At 39.9% G+C, this 13,234-nt stretch overlaps 1 protein-coding gene across 4 annotated transcripts in view; it reads left to right on the top strand.

Annotated features, from left to right (window-relative positions):
• Positions 1–13,234, top strand: part of INPP5A (inositol polyphosphate-5-phosphatase A) — a 248,190-nt gene that overhangs the window by 160,474 nt on the left and 74,482 nt on the right. The window lies entirely within an intron of this gene.

Genomic DNA, 13,234 nt, shown 5'->3' with positions numbered 1-13,234 from the left:
TGAATGAATGCTACCACCAACAGTGTCCCCATTCAGAGGGTTTTGGGAACCATCTTTGACCATTGTCTGCCATCACTCCTTCAGACAGTAGGAAAAGGGAAAGTGAGAGCGTCTATAGGGGGAAAAGTACTTCTTTTCTTGGCTTTAATCTCTCTTTAAAGCTTCATAGATCTACATTTCCAGCTGAGCTACTGGAACTATGCAGTGTCAGATAAATACCGAAGAGAGAGGTTTCAAGCTGAGCTTTTAAATCCCCTTATCTGCATGAACTAATAATGCAGATTTAGTGCTGTTAAAAACAGAGACTGATAAGTCTTTTCCTTTAAAGCCTTTAAACTGCTAAAGAGCATTTAACAGCAATGCAGTTCAAACCCAGTGAACAATACTGAGAAGGAAAACAGTTTAATGAGCTAAACCTTCACTGAATGAAACAGAAACACCTTCTCACAGTTGATTTAGGTCACTGTGGGAGTAAGTGAAAGCACAATTCTGTTCACGCTGCATCTTCATAAACATGAATTAAGTGCAGCCTTTTCATGTAAGGTAAAAGCTATCACAGGAGTTTGAAATACAAAAAAAAAAAAAAAAAAGACTTTGCAAATAAAGCTCAAATTAATTAGTTTAACTTAAAATCATCAGGGAGGTTGGCTTCCCCAAAATTATTAAATTATTTTAACTGCCAGGTTTTAACACACAGGCACTAAACTGTGCAACATCTCTAGATTACTGAGGAGGGGAGGGGTTAGGGGGGAAAAAAACAAAGGGAAAAGTGTCAAGTGAATGATTTGAAGTTGCCACTAAAAGTTTTGTCCTGAGGGAATCTTAATAATCATAATAACATGTTTTGGGAGTAGAAATGTTTAATCTTACAATGGTGTTCTGAGGTGACTTAGCGTTAATAATGTTAAAAATTAGTTATATAGTGAAAATAATGCTTTTAAAGACAGCTAGCTGGTGTGTGCTGAGCCAGATTGGTTTTAGCATTTGCTATTTAGCAAGTGTGAAGAAAATGTGGTGTTAGATAGACTCTTTAAAGACTAAGAGAGTTGGAATTACACTAGTGTTAAGCAAATATTTACTTGTGTATTTACAAGTACATATACAGTGTATATGTAAAAAATTGTGACGTGTAATGAATCTTTGTCAGTAGATTCCCAGAAGTCAATTACATTATTCCAGAATGACAGATACAGTCAAAACTGAATTTCTGAATTTTCTGTATAAGTGAGAGTGAGAACACCTGCTTTATATTTTGTTGGGTGAAAAAAATCTTCCAGGCCCATTTTGGATAATTTCCATGTACAATTAGCCCTATTTGTATAATACTTGCATTTTTTTATTTTCTAAAGTTTAAGCCATACATGAGAGTAAGGAAGGAAATCTAGTCTAAGTTTTAGTTTGGTCTTTCATACACCTGTTGTAATTAATGTTTGTGCATATGTCATATTAATTAATCATATTGGCGTATTAATCGTGTCCTTTAGACAATTGCTGGGGAAAAGTGTCTACCAAATTTAACAGCCTGCCTAGTGAATGAGTAGAAGCTGTAGGACAGCATCCTTTAAAAGTAATAGGAGAGAGTTTGCAAAGGACAAGGACGTGAGATGTTAGCCTGATACTGTGGTTCTTGGTGTGCCAGCCATTTAAACTTCCTGAAATTATCTGGAGCATTCAGATCCATAAAATGAATGTGTTTTTTTTTTTTAAAGAAAGTGACAGTGCTCTTCTGTTTTCCTATTGAAATGTTCCCTGGCCTAGTTCAACAGAAACATTTTTACATTACAACTGTGAAATCTTGGCATAAAGCTCCCCTTTGTGCCCTTCATTATTTTCTCACAAATATAGTCCATTGTCACATAGCTGAAGTTAATTTGATCAACATTGGGACATTTAACTTTTATGTCCGGTCAAAGGAGCTGTTTCATGCTCATTTTGGGTATTCAAAAGAAATGATTGCCAGAAAAATAATGTTACTATTAACAATTCAGAGCAATTAGTTTCCCAGGGAGAGGCGATGTGATGCACCGGCTCCACACAACTATTCTTTGTCATTTTATGGATGCTCATCAGTCAACTGTCACATCTTCTCAAAGACCCCTCCAATCTAAATGTTTCTCTTTGGGCTTTTCCCAGAACTAGCAGCTGAATGAGCAAAAGAAAAGCCACTTAGTTTCTAGGCAAAGGAAAACTTCACTCTAAAGATCTGGGTCATTTGAGAAGATCCTAGGAGTAGCTTGCTTTGGGGGGGGTGGGGGTGTTGGATTTTTTAAAATTTTATCTTTTGCAACAGTGATTTTAACATCAAGTGAAAACTCCCTGTGTTCATGTGCCTTCAAACAGCTAGTGAAATTTCTGTGTATTCGTATAGAATGCACTCCCAAGGCAAATAAACCTTCCGTCCAAATGTCTTCTAACAAAGGTTTAAAACCCTAGATCACATTCAAAAAGACAGCTTTTCATTGAACACCCTAAGGCTCATCTCATTAATATGCAGTCATCCCCCCTTTAAACTAAGGTTAAGTGCTCTCAAAATTAGCGTGTTTGTGTAATATGCTCTTTAAAGAGTAAATCCAACAAAATTGTCTTGTTACTTTCAACTGTCAAAGACACTTTTTTCTTGCTTCTTGTTTTTCTGCTGGCTTGAGCTTTTGCATGTTTGATGCAGTAGTCAAAAATTTAACTCGTATATCCTTCCTGTTTACACAAATGCATTTTGAATTTTAGTTAGTGTCTGTTTTTAGCAGAAAAAATAATTTTGTACTTGTATACATTGCAATGAAAAATATAAATTATTATAATTTTAAAGACACAATAAATGCATTTCTGCACTAAATGAATGATGATTTCTGGTAGTCCTAGTCAGTAATCTTGCCCGTATTCTATTATTTTCAGCATTTGGGGTTCCTTTTTGTTTGGTAGGGGTTTTTTTGTTTTATTTTTGGTGGGGTTTTTTGTCATACCTTAATAACTGAAAAGGTTATTAATAAATTTGCAGCATTTATTATTCAAATTGTAAATTACAGGTCTGGGTTTTCCCTCATGATAAAAAGAAACCTGTATAAACAATAGGAGGTTTGGAAGCAAAGATCCGACTGATGAATCGGCAATCCAAAATCCAGAACTTTAAGAACTTGCAGGTGTCACACAGAAAGGTGTCACTTAAAAAAAAAAAAAAAAAATAGCATGGATACGCTAAGTCACTCTTCACTTTGTCTGCCTAATATGAATAGATTTGTGGCTCTTTCAGAAGAAATGCTGGAAGCAAAAGCTCACAGGTTTCCTGGAGGGGTTTTTGGCAGTCGTTTTCACAGAAGCCAGCTCGCTGTCCGGGGGCGTGGAGCGCAGGAGGGGATTGCCCGGTCGGCGTGTGAGCTGGGGCCACTTTTGGCAGCACTCTGAGCTGCCACCTCATCTTTCATAAGGGCTTTTCTCTTTTTTACCAGTTTTACACTAATAGGTTCTCCTGGCGCTGCCTTAGTTGGCTACCATGTCTTTCTAGTAAAATACAACAGATGTAACTACAGATTAGATTGGATGCATTGTAAAAAAAATACCACTCCCAAGAGGATTTGTGCAATTAAACACAGACAATTGAAGAAAAGACAGAATGCTTCTTAAAAAAGAGATGATGGCAAATAACTTTTTGCCTGCTTGATTTTGCTCTGAAAATGGCTTTATATGAGAATGTGCAGAGTGCATCACATTCTCATTGAGTTACATTTCTCTTTTTACTGTAACTCGTTCCTTAGAGAGTGTGAAGCTAGAAAAAGAGCAGTCATTAGTGTCTAGCTAAAGGTGACACTCACATCAGCATTCATTGTGGTTTGTGTCTTTTGAAATGTTCTATCATATAGCTATATAATCTTCCAGGATAACTATGATTCGGTTAAGAAGGATCTATATGGGCTGTTGATCAAATTGCTATTGTGATTTTATTTACAATGCTTGCTGTAAGATGATACTATGAGCTGATAATTATAAAACAGAGAAATGGTTGAAAGAGCTCCATTCTGCTTCCATACGAGTCTATGGGCACTAAGTGAATAACCATCTTACAACATTTTTAGTCCGATAGGAAGGTGGGATCACTATGTGAGAAGGTTGTTGTCTCCGAGTCTTGTACTCTGTGTCCTGGAAAGACACGTTATTCTCCCTAACAGGTAAATAACCAGATGCAAGTTACAGCATTTTTAGCTGCTGGTCTGTCTGTACAAGGGCTGAAGTAGTTGCAGCTGGACTTGGCAGACGTTCTTCACGGACTGACAGGTAAATGGCTGTAACTGCCTCACCTCGTATGAAAGCTTCTTTATCTTTCTACCATTGGTGTAGGGTTTAAGGAGCAGCTAAGATGATTCAGTTTCTCACTCCAGCAAGGAAAATGGTCCTGCTATCTCTATATCCATCAGAATTTTCTTTGTTCAAACCTAACGTTGACAGCTCTAATTTTTTTAATCGGTGTGCTCTTTTGAAAGAGAGAGGGTTTTCCATTCTTTTTAGCACTTCAAATGTTTCTGTCATGTCACCCCGTGTTTGTTTCCTTTCCTAGCTCAGTAGTCCACCATAGTGTGATTTTCAAAGGGATAAATGCCCAAGCTAACAATTAAGTATGTAACATTTGTTGCTAGTTAGCATTTCTCAATGTCAAGCATTTTCTAATCCTTTGTGAGTGAAGTCTTTCTGAGTTTCTAGTAATTTGCATTACTCTTTTCTAGAAGTGGTTGGTTTTATTTTCAGTTCAGTCCCTCTGGGCGTAGCGGCTCCCCAGGCGAGCCGGTGGCCGCGCGAGGGTCTCTGGCTAGCAGCGCGCCGTGGCCAGTGTCCTGTCACCTTCCGCTGCCCCCTTTGCCCACGCGGCCGTCCACGGGAGATTGGACTGGGGAAGGCGTTTGTCACAAGTCTGGTGAGGTACAAACCTGGCAAGATTCCTTAACCATTCTGCCACTGTTCCCTTTGATGAACTGTTTAGGACATGCAGTGCCTCTGGTCTGAATTTTTCTAGGTTTGTCACAAAAAATACTTTTCCCAGCCTTAATGAGTTAAATGAATCAGGATCCCATTGCCGTGTATCCTGGTTATTTTCCATCTTGCTATCTGCACTTTTAACTCTGAGCGAACACAGAATTTTTGCTTTACTCCCCCATATCTAGGCCCTGCAGAACAGTAAGCGAGAATTGCAACGTCTCGGTCTTCATGCAAATTAAGATATGGCAGTTATCTACTGCCTGCTTATGACCAAGTGTCACCAACATTGAGGAGTTCCAGAAGTTACATGGAAGAATTTTAATCTCATTATAAAGTAAATGAAGATTCAAAAAACCGTGCAGTTTCTCAGGTTTCTTCTTGTTTTCTCTTACTTCAGATGGAGAGCAAGAAAATTTTTTTGTAACATAACACCAGTGCCATAGCATTGTATTCTCCTGTAGCAAAATTGACAAGTACTTACATCATTATACATGGCTGCTATTTCATTAGGCGAATGTCAGTGTCAGGTAAGATCATGGTTTTGTCAATATAATGAAAATACCAGTCAAGTGAGGAAAAAGTCACAATTTTCCAGCTCTAAAAATTGATTTTTATTGCTGCTCTTGTAATCCTTTCTTTGGATTAAGTATTTATTATTGATGTGGTCTTTCTTTTAATCTTAATAGCTGCTGACATGGTAATTAATTAAAAAATACAACATTTTTGCCCAAATGGCACTATATTGAAATTAAAAGTGAACATCACATATTAGTTAAACAGCCCTGGCAAATGTCTTGAGTGTTAAGATGATTGCCTAAGCTTCTTGACAATTCCCTTCATCTTGCTGTATGCTTCTTGACCTTTAGAGATGTTTTGGTGTTATTAATAGGTTTTAGCTATTATATCAGAAAGAACAAGGCACAAAAGTATGATAAACTTTATTTTTTTAATGACAGTGCTACAACACCTTAGGCATGCCAATGAAGGCACTCACATCACATCTTTTGAGGCACACTTAGGTGGTTTCCAGGTAACTTTTATTCAGATTTGATGGGGATTTTTCTGGAATTTATCTCTAAATGTGTATCTGAGAATGCAAAATGGTTCAAGCCGAGTGCTGACTGTGCTGCGGAAGTAGGGGCAATACACAGAAGAGATGACAGGGTTCTGTTTCAAAGCTTTCTCTGAAACCTCTGCTGGAGGTGAATCCCCCATGGAGCAGTTCTTGAGATGCAGCTGTGCCAGGTGGTCTCTTTGCCTAAAACTTACATAGGAAAAAGCAGTCAGGATAGGAACGGCAGAAATCTGAAAGGCCCCATAGCAATCCTATGTCTAGTTTTGTATAAACCAAAACCTAACGTTTCCATTCTCTTGATCTTAAGATCAAGGCATGGCTGTGGTAGCAGACAGGTTTCACTGTCGTCGTTCCTTGACTTTCCACCAGAAGTCACTGCAGGAGTTGTTATTACCTCTGGCATTATAGATCTGTGGAAAAGAAAGTGTGTATAACCTTCTTATCCATAGGTCACCTGCTACCCAATACTACCTCCTGGCTCCCACCAACTGGATGGTCAAGTCACTTCCCACTTTCTTTTTTTTTTTTCTTTTTTTTTTTTTTTTTTTACCCCTGTCTAACCATTCCTCTTTGGGGTGAGACCCTCCCTTGTCGAGAAAAGGTTAGCTGAGCATGCCCTTTGCGGCGGCACACCGCGCGGGCGCAAACGGCCCGGCTGGCTCCCTCTCTGTGGTGTTTCCTGAGCACTCCGCTGATGGGCTGAAGCTGAAGAGGATTTACCATCCCATGCAGAGACGTAGGCCAGCATTACTTCTGCTGGATTCAGATCCAAACAGAACCTGTGGTTCGCAGCTCTGCTTAGGTCGGCAGTAAGCGGGATTAACACTTTAACCTGAGAAGTGAGTGCCACACCAAGACTGCGCTGTCCTCTCTTCTCGGCATAGTTAGTTGTGATTTTCTTATTCCTTTACTTAGTAAAGGTTATTTTATATAGGCAGTCACATGTTCTCTGAAAAAGCAGCTTTTGTACCTTTAGTTCCTCTGCATGGATAACGTGCACAAATAAAGAGGTTGTGGCAAGAGAGTATCTTACCCCAGAGTTGTATGAGAAATACAGAAGTGCTCATATTAGCTAGTATTTAGCTTAAACACATTTAGTTATTATAAAAATTTGTTCACTGAATAAAATATGGCTTGACCTCTGGATTGTTTCTTCCCAAGAAACGTGACAGTGTCCCTCCTTCTCCTTCATTCAGCCCGCTTGGCAGAGCTGCAAGGTTTTTGTTTTGTTTTGTTATGTTATTGTTGTGTTTAAAAAAAAAAAAAAAAAAAAAGCCCCAAAAAAACCCCTCAAGCCCCTCTTTTCAGCGATGTCAAGTTAGGATGAATTGGCCAAGGAGGCATGTTTATAGACTGTGTGAAGAACTTTGTCTTTGTGTGGGAATGCTGGTGACACTGGTATGGCTTGCCTGAATGAACTGCGATGACGCGGCTAATAAGGTGTCCTGCTGAGCGCTGCAGCAGCCTTTCTCAGACCTCCCACTTAATGCCATTCAGCTCCAGCTCAGTGTAGCTAATTTTTCCCATTCCCTCAATTCTTTAGGTCTCCTTACAAACAGAAAAGTCAACTTTCACACCGAGGAGAAGATAAGTGCTTTAGGAAATAATCGTGTAAACAGAATGTTACCTTCTGACCTGATGCTGATACCTTGGTCTGGGACAAAACCCAGCTGGCTATTGCATTAGACATGGCTATTAAAGGAATAATGCTGCTGATCCTCCTTACAAAGTGCCCTGAGAAATTGTTTAGCCAAATCACAGTGCCTCTTGTCACACTGAATCATGTTCAGCTGCTCTCTTCCATGACCAAATCGGTGATATTTAGCTGCTTCCTTGTCTTCTCCTTCTCCAGTATGGGAGGGGGATAAGTATAAAGCAAGGGGAAGTCAGTCATGTTTCCGATTGCCCTATTATTTTCTGGCTGAATTTCAGTGCTTTGAAACATATATACAGTACGCCATATAGCTTTTATAAAAGAGGGTGCATCGCATAAAGTAACTTGTAATTATAACTACTGTAACGAGTACTTTATTTTAAAGTAAATTATGAAAGGATTTCAGTGATTTCAGTAACTTGGAATTGTTCATTTTAAGACTGAACTAAGCAATTCCTCTTGGTGTTCTGTGCAGAGGCTAAAATTAATAACCAAACACAGATTTCCAGTAGTACTGAGGAGGAGAGGAACGTCTGCCTCTTACTCATTTGAGTCTTGATAGGAACATGGCATCCAGATCTCCTAAATGGCTTTGAAAAAATTCACCTTTCACAATCTGCTTAGCAGTGCCATCCAGACTGAGAGGTCTGTCTCTGTGTCACAGTAATTTGGCATGTCCTAGGCTCCAAGACCAAACCCTGAGCACTCGCTCGTACTGTGGCACTCGTCTGCCTTCTCTTGGGGCTTGCCCGTGGCGCGGGGCCGGCCAGGCTGGGCTCTCAGCTGGGCAGTGCTTCCGCCCCAGGATGCCCAGTCGAGCTCAAGGTAGAGCAGCTGTTCAGCTTCACAGCTCAGAGGCCTTCAGAGGTTTCTTGTAATTCTCCTGATGCACCCACAATAGCAGACAAGTTCTGTCACAGGGTTTCAGGAAGATGTGTCAGGGGACTGCCGTGCTAAAAGCACTGATGCGTGGAGGTCATTTTGCTACAAGTCTTAACCACGCAGCAGAGCAAGTACATTTCCAGTGCAGACACAGTAACTTCTTGCTGGGTTTGTAAAGCACTTGCTGATACCAGTGTGAGGCAACCTGCAGTTATTAGACCGAAGTAAGAATTAAATGTATTTATTTTGCAGCAAAGGAATTGCTGTAGTAATTTAACATTAATTTGCACCCTTACCAATGAAGCTTTACTTCTTAAAAAAAAAGTGTGAACCATGGATCTGATTCATCAAAACATTTAAGCATGTGACTAACTTTGACTGTAAGCTTTACTTGAAAGTTACAATTGCCTGAGTGTTTCCTTCTTTTACTCTTCTGTCATATCTAAAAAGCTGTTCAACTCTATTTCAAAAACTGTTTGTGGTCTGTCTCTTCTCAAAATACAACAAAATTTGAAAATAGAGAATAACCCAACCAGTCCAGAAGAAATTCAATGTAGAGCCATCAGTTAAAAATGTAGAACTAGTTTGGAACTGGCAAAATAATTAAGGGGATGTGTTCCAAGTGTGAAGAATCTAATACTATTATCAAGAACTCCTTATGCAATTTAAAGTTCTATGTTTGTGGAACTACTGGAAGAGAAATCATTTATGGAATGTACATTTGTGTGCTTTAAAGTTTAACAAGGTCATCAATAAACCCAGCCATAAGCTGCATATTCACCTTTGAAAATGGTCCTTATTTGCCATATTGAATTTGTTGTTTTGATTTCCAAAATGTGCAGAAGTAAAAGATACTTCTTTGGTATGTTCTAAGTGCAAAGAAGCTCTTTTCTGATAAGCGATACCTCTGGAACGAGAACGAACGATTAGAAGAGTGGAAGTGTTCGTCCAACCTCTTCAAAGGAAAGAATTCTCCTTCTCAAAAGGAAGGGCTGTAGTCTGAAGAGTTTTACGCATTATTTGCCTTCAAGCATTGGATACATCCCGATTGCTCATCATCTCTTGATGGGCCTGCATAGGTCACAGCAAGCAGCACAGCTAGTGAAGGCAGTGATGATCCTTTGTTTGCTCTTGCATATAGAGTTGTGGAAGTGAAATATTTGTAGCTTGTCTACAGTCATGTAATTTTACCAGAGTCAGCTATTTTGTCACAAGCTATTTAGAAAATTTTTTACAGAAAATAAGAGAGTCTTAAAGAATGTTGAAGCCCTTTGGGATATCTGGTAGTCAGCAAGTACAATTTAAAGGAAATGGCAGTAGGTCCTCCCGCTAAAAACATAAGATTAATGCTGGTGACATAGGTTGGCTGCTTTCTTTTTGTATGATTCAGATTTATCACTCCTTTGACTGATTCATGACAACGTTTTTAAAGGATTATTTGATTCATGGTTAAAGGAAGGGTATTGTTATAGAAACAAATAGCAAAGTAGAATAGCGCAGATTTTGAAGCCATCCTAGTTCATTTTCAAACACTCATTTAAAAAAAAATTGTTTTCCGAGTTCTCATTTACTTGTACACATGATGAACTGTATATATTTGTGGCTTAGAATGCCGAAACAAGAAGAATGGAACACTTTTGTTTAGCTCTTGCTCCAGTCCTAACACTTTCAGTGCGTGTCCTTGGTCCTGGCGAAAATCAGCGTGTTTGCAGTGCTCAGTTTCTGTCCCAGCACCCCCAGAGCAGGATGCTTTCCTGCATGATCCTGGGGGAGGAAATATTGCTGTACTCTTCTTTATTGCCATCTCCTTTGCTAACTTGGAGTCTGATTCTAAAAGCACAATCAAGAAGATTAGTTCTTGTGCCAATGATTCAGTGCAATTCTAGGCACCATTAAGTATTTCAAAATAGAGCTATCAAAGTACCAAATTGCTGAAATAAGTCTAAGATTTGGAAACTCTCGAACTAGTAATAAGTTCCAATGGCAAGGACAGTAGGCTACATACATGTATTAAGGTGAGTCATTTAAAGCATATTTTATTGTTAGGTATCCCAGATCATTTAACAAGTGCATAAATGTGTATCTCCCTTGCTGTACCACTGCTGGTAATTTTACTGTACACTTAAATTTCACCACCTGTGAAAAGGAGATATGTCAGAAGCCACTTAAAGCATCGTTCTTGAGAAGTAACCTTTGGACTATTTTACTTCAATCTGTCATGAAACACTCTTTCTAAAATACACAACAAGACGAACTACAGGGGGAGCAACTGGTTAAAATTATCAGTTTTAAAGCTGGCATTTATTTTTATGCAAATCATGTTTAAATCAGGTAATGTGCAAGACTATAAAATGACTGAATTTTAATTAATTGATCAGAAGCAGACTAATTAGCTGTTTTGTTCATCGGTTAGGAGACGTTTTGACTGGCTATTTTTGGAATAGTCTGTTTATTTGGAAAATCCATCTTTGCATAATACAATCACAGGCATCATTCTCATAATATCAATTTGTTTTAAGAGGCCTTCTCTAGACCTTGATGTCATTCCTGCAGTATCTGTCATTTCTTTGTCAGCAGTAAATGGCAATGAGCAAAGCCAAAACTAAGATATGAATCAGGAAAGTTGGCAAAGCAAAATCATTTTTTCTTATGTATAAGTTGCATATCAGATTTTGCAGTGATAGTCTTAGAAAATTGTGATAATGTAAATGTTTTAACTTTTAAGTTCTCATTTTCCTTTAATGTGCCATGAGGGCACTAATCAAACTAATGTTATGTACAGGTCAAGAGTGACAGATTTTTCTCAAAGCTTGCTGGGAGCTGACAGTAGACAGTATTTATTAACAGTACCTGCAATAATTTGTCAGCTGAATGGAGGATTTGGAGATTTTCACACCAGAAAAGGATAACTCTTTGCAAGAGATTTTGCTTCAAATGATCATTACCTGTAGTGTGTTGACCCTGGCTGGACGTCGGGTGCCCCCCAAAGCCGCTCTCTCACTCCCCTCCTCCGTGGGACAGGGGAGAGAAAATACAACAAAAGGCTCGTGGGTCGAGATAAGGACAGGGAGATCACTCGCCGATTACTGTCACAGGCAAAACAGCCTCGACTTGGGGAGATCAGTTTAATTTATTACCACTCAAATCAGAGTAGGGTAATGAGAAATAAAACCAAAATCTCACGAACACCTTCCTCCCACCCCTCCCTTCTTCCTGGGCTCAGCTTTGCTCCCAATTTCTCTAGCTCCTTCCCCAGCGCCGTGCAAGAGGGCAGGGGACGGGGGCTGCAGTCAGTCCATGGCCCGTTGTCTCGGCTGGTCCTTCCTCCCCAGGGAGCACTCCTCACCCTCCTCCCCTGCTCCGGCGCGGGGTCCTCCCCGGGCTGCAGGTGGGCATCTGCTCCACAGCAGACCCCTGCGAGTGCAGGGGACAGCCTGCCTCACCGCGGTCTTCCTCACGGGCTGCCGGGGAGCCTCTGCTGCGGCACCTGGAGCACCTCCTCCCCCGGCTCCTTCACTGCCCGTGGCGGCTGCAGAGCTGTTTCCTCCACCTGTTCTCACTCCTCCCTTCTGGCTGCTGCGGCTGGGCAGTTTTTTTCCTCCTCTTCCTAAATGCGTTATCCCAGAGGCGCTGCCAGCGCCGCGGCTGGGCTCAGCCTTGGCCGGCGGCGGGGCCGGCTTGGAGCCAAAACATGGCCATGGAAACCCGGTATACTACCTTAGGTCCAGTGCACATTCACTTTTCAGTAGAATAATATTCCTTACATAATAGATTACTGTTGACTAAAAATGTGAGATGTGTTTCAGAGGAGAAGCAGCGTCTCTCTGTAAATCCGATGTTGCATCTTTCCTTGTAGCTTTGAAAAATCTAAGTGGATCTAATGTATTAAAACTTTTAAAGCCATTTGAAGTGAATGCCTCCTTGCTGGGCAGTATTGTTCCAGGAAGCCTACTTACTGTGCTTTCCTTAATAATCCTTTACCTATCTATATGGGTTCCTGCCGCTGGCTCAGTTGGGGTTTCTGGCACCGTAACACTTATGTATTTATATATTCCCAGAATGTACACAGCCCTGCATTTGTTCCTTATTTCTTATATATTGTACATCTAGTATACCACTGCAGTTTTTTGTGCATTTTGTCTGTGTGTATGCTTTGTAGCTGTCACGGTTGCATTTCAGCTATTTCATACCTTCCTCAGCTACTGATAGGAAATTAATTGTATTGATTCCTGTTTTGAAATTAAGCGTATATCAGTGGATTTCTAAATGCCAAGATCTCCGGAAGCATGTAAAATTGCACGTTGTTAGGAGTGCCAGACAATTGTTCTTAATAATAGATAAGCTAATAATATAGTAGCAGCCTTTAATAATATAAGATTTGAAAAATGAACAGTAATACCTTATCTCCCTGTTTAGTACTGAGCAAAGGCTTGAGAAAAATCAATCTTTACTCCACATCTGAAAAGATCACCTGTTAGGTGTTAGCTACAGCCTTGGTAAAAGTCTGCTTTGAACAAAAAAGAGAACTCTCTTAGAGAACTTATAACTGAACTGCGAAAAACCTTGTAGATCCATCTCTGTCAGCTGTGACGATTAATGCTTAGCCCTAATGTGTCACTTTTCATATAGTTCTTAGAGCACTAACAAACGCTGGTAAACAT

Source organism: Tyto alba, unplaced genomic scaffold (assembly GCF_018691265.1).
Source record: "Tyto alba isolate M040663 unplaced genomic scaffold, T.alba_DEE_v4.0 Super-Scaffold_1, whole genome shotgun sequence".
Classification (NCBI taxonomy): Eukaryota; Metazoa; Chordata; class Aves; order Strigiformes; family Tytonidae; genus Tyto; species Tyto alba.
The sequence above is the reverse complement of the archived record's forward strand: the minus strand, read 5'-3'. Positions and strand labels throughout refer to the sequence as shown.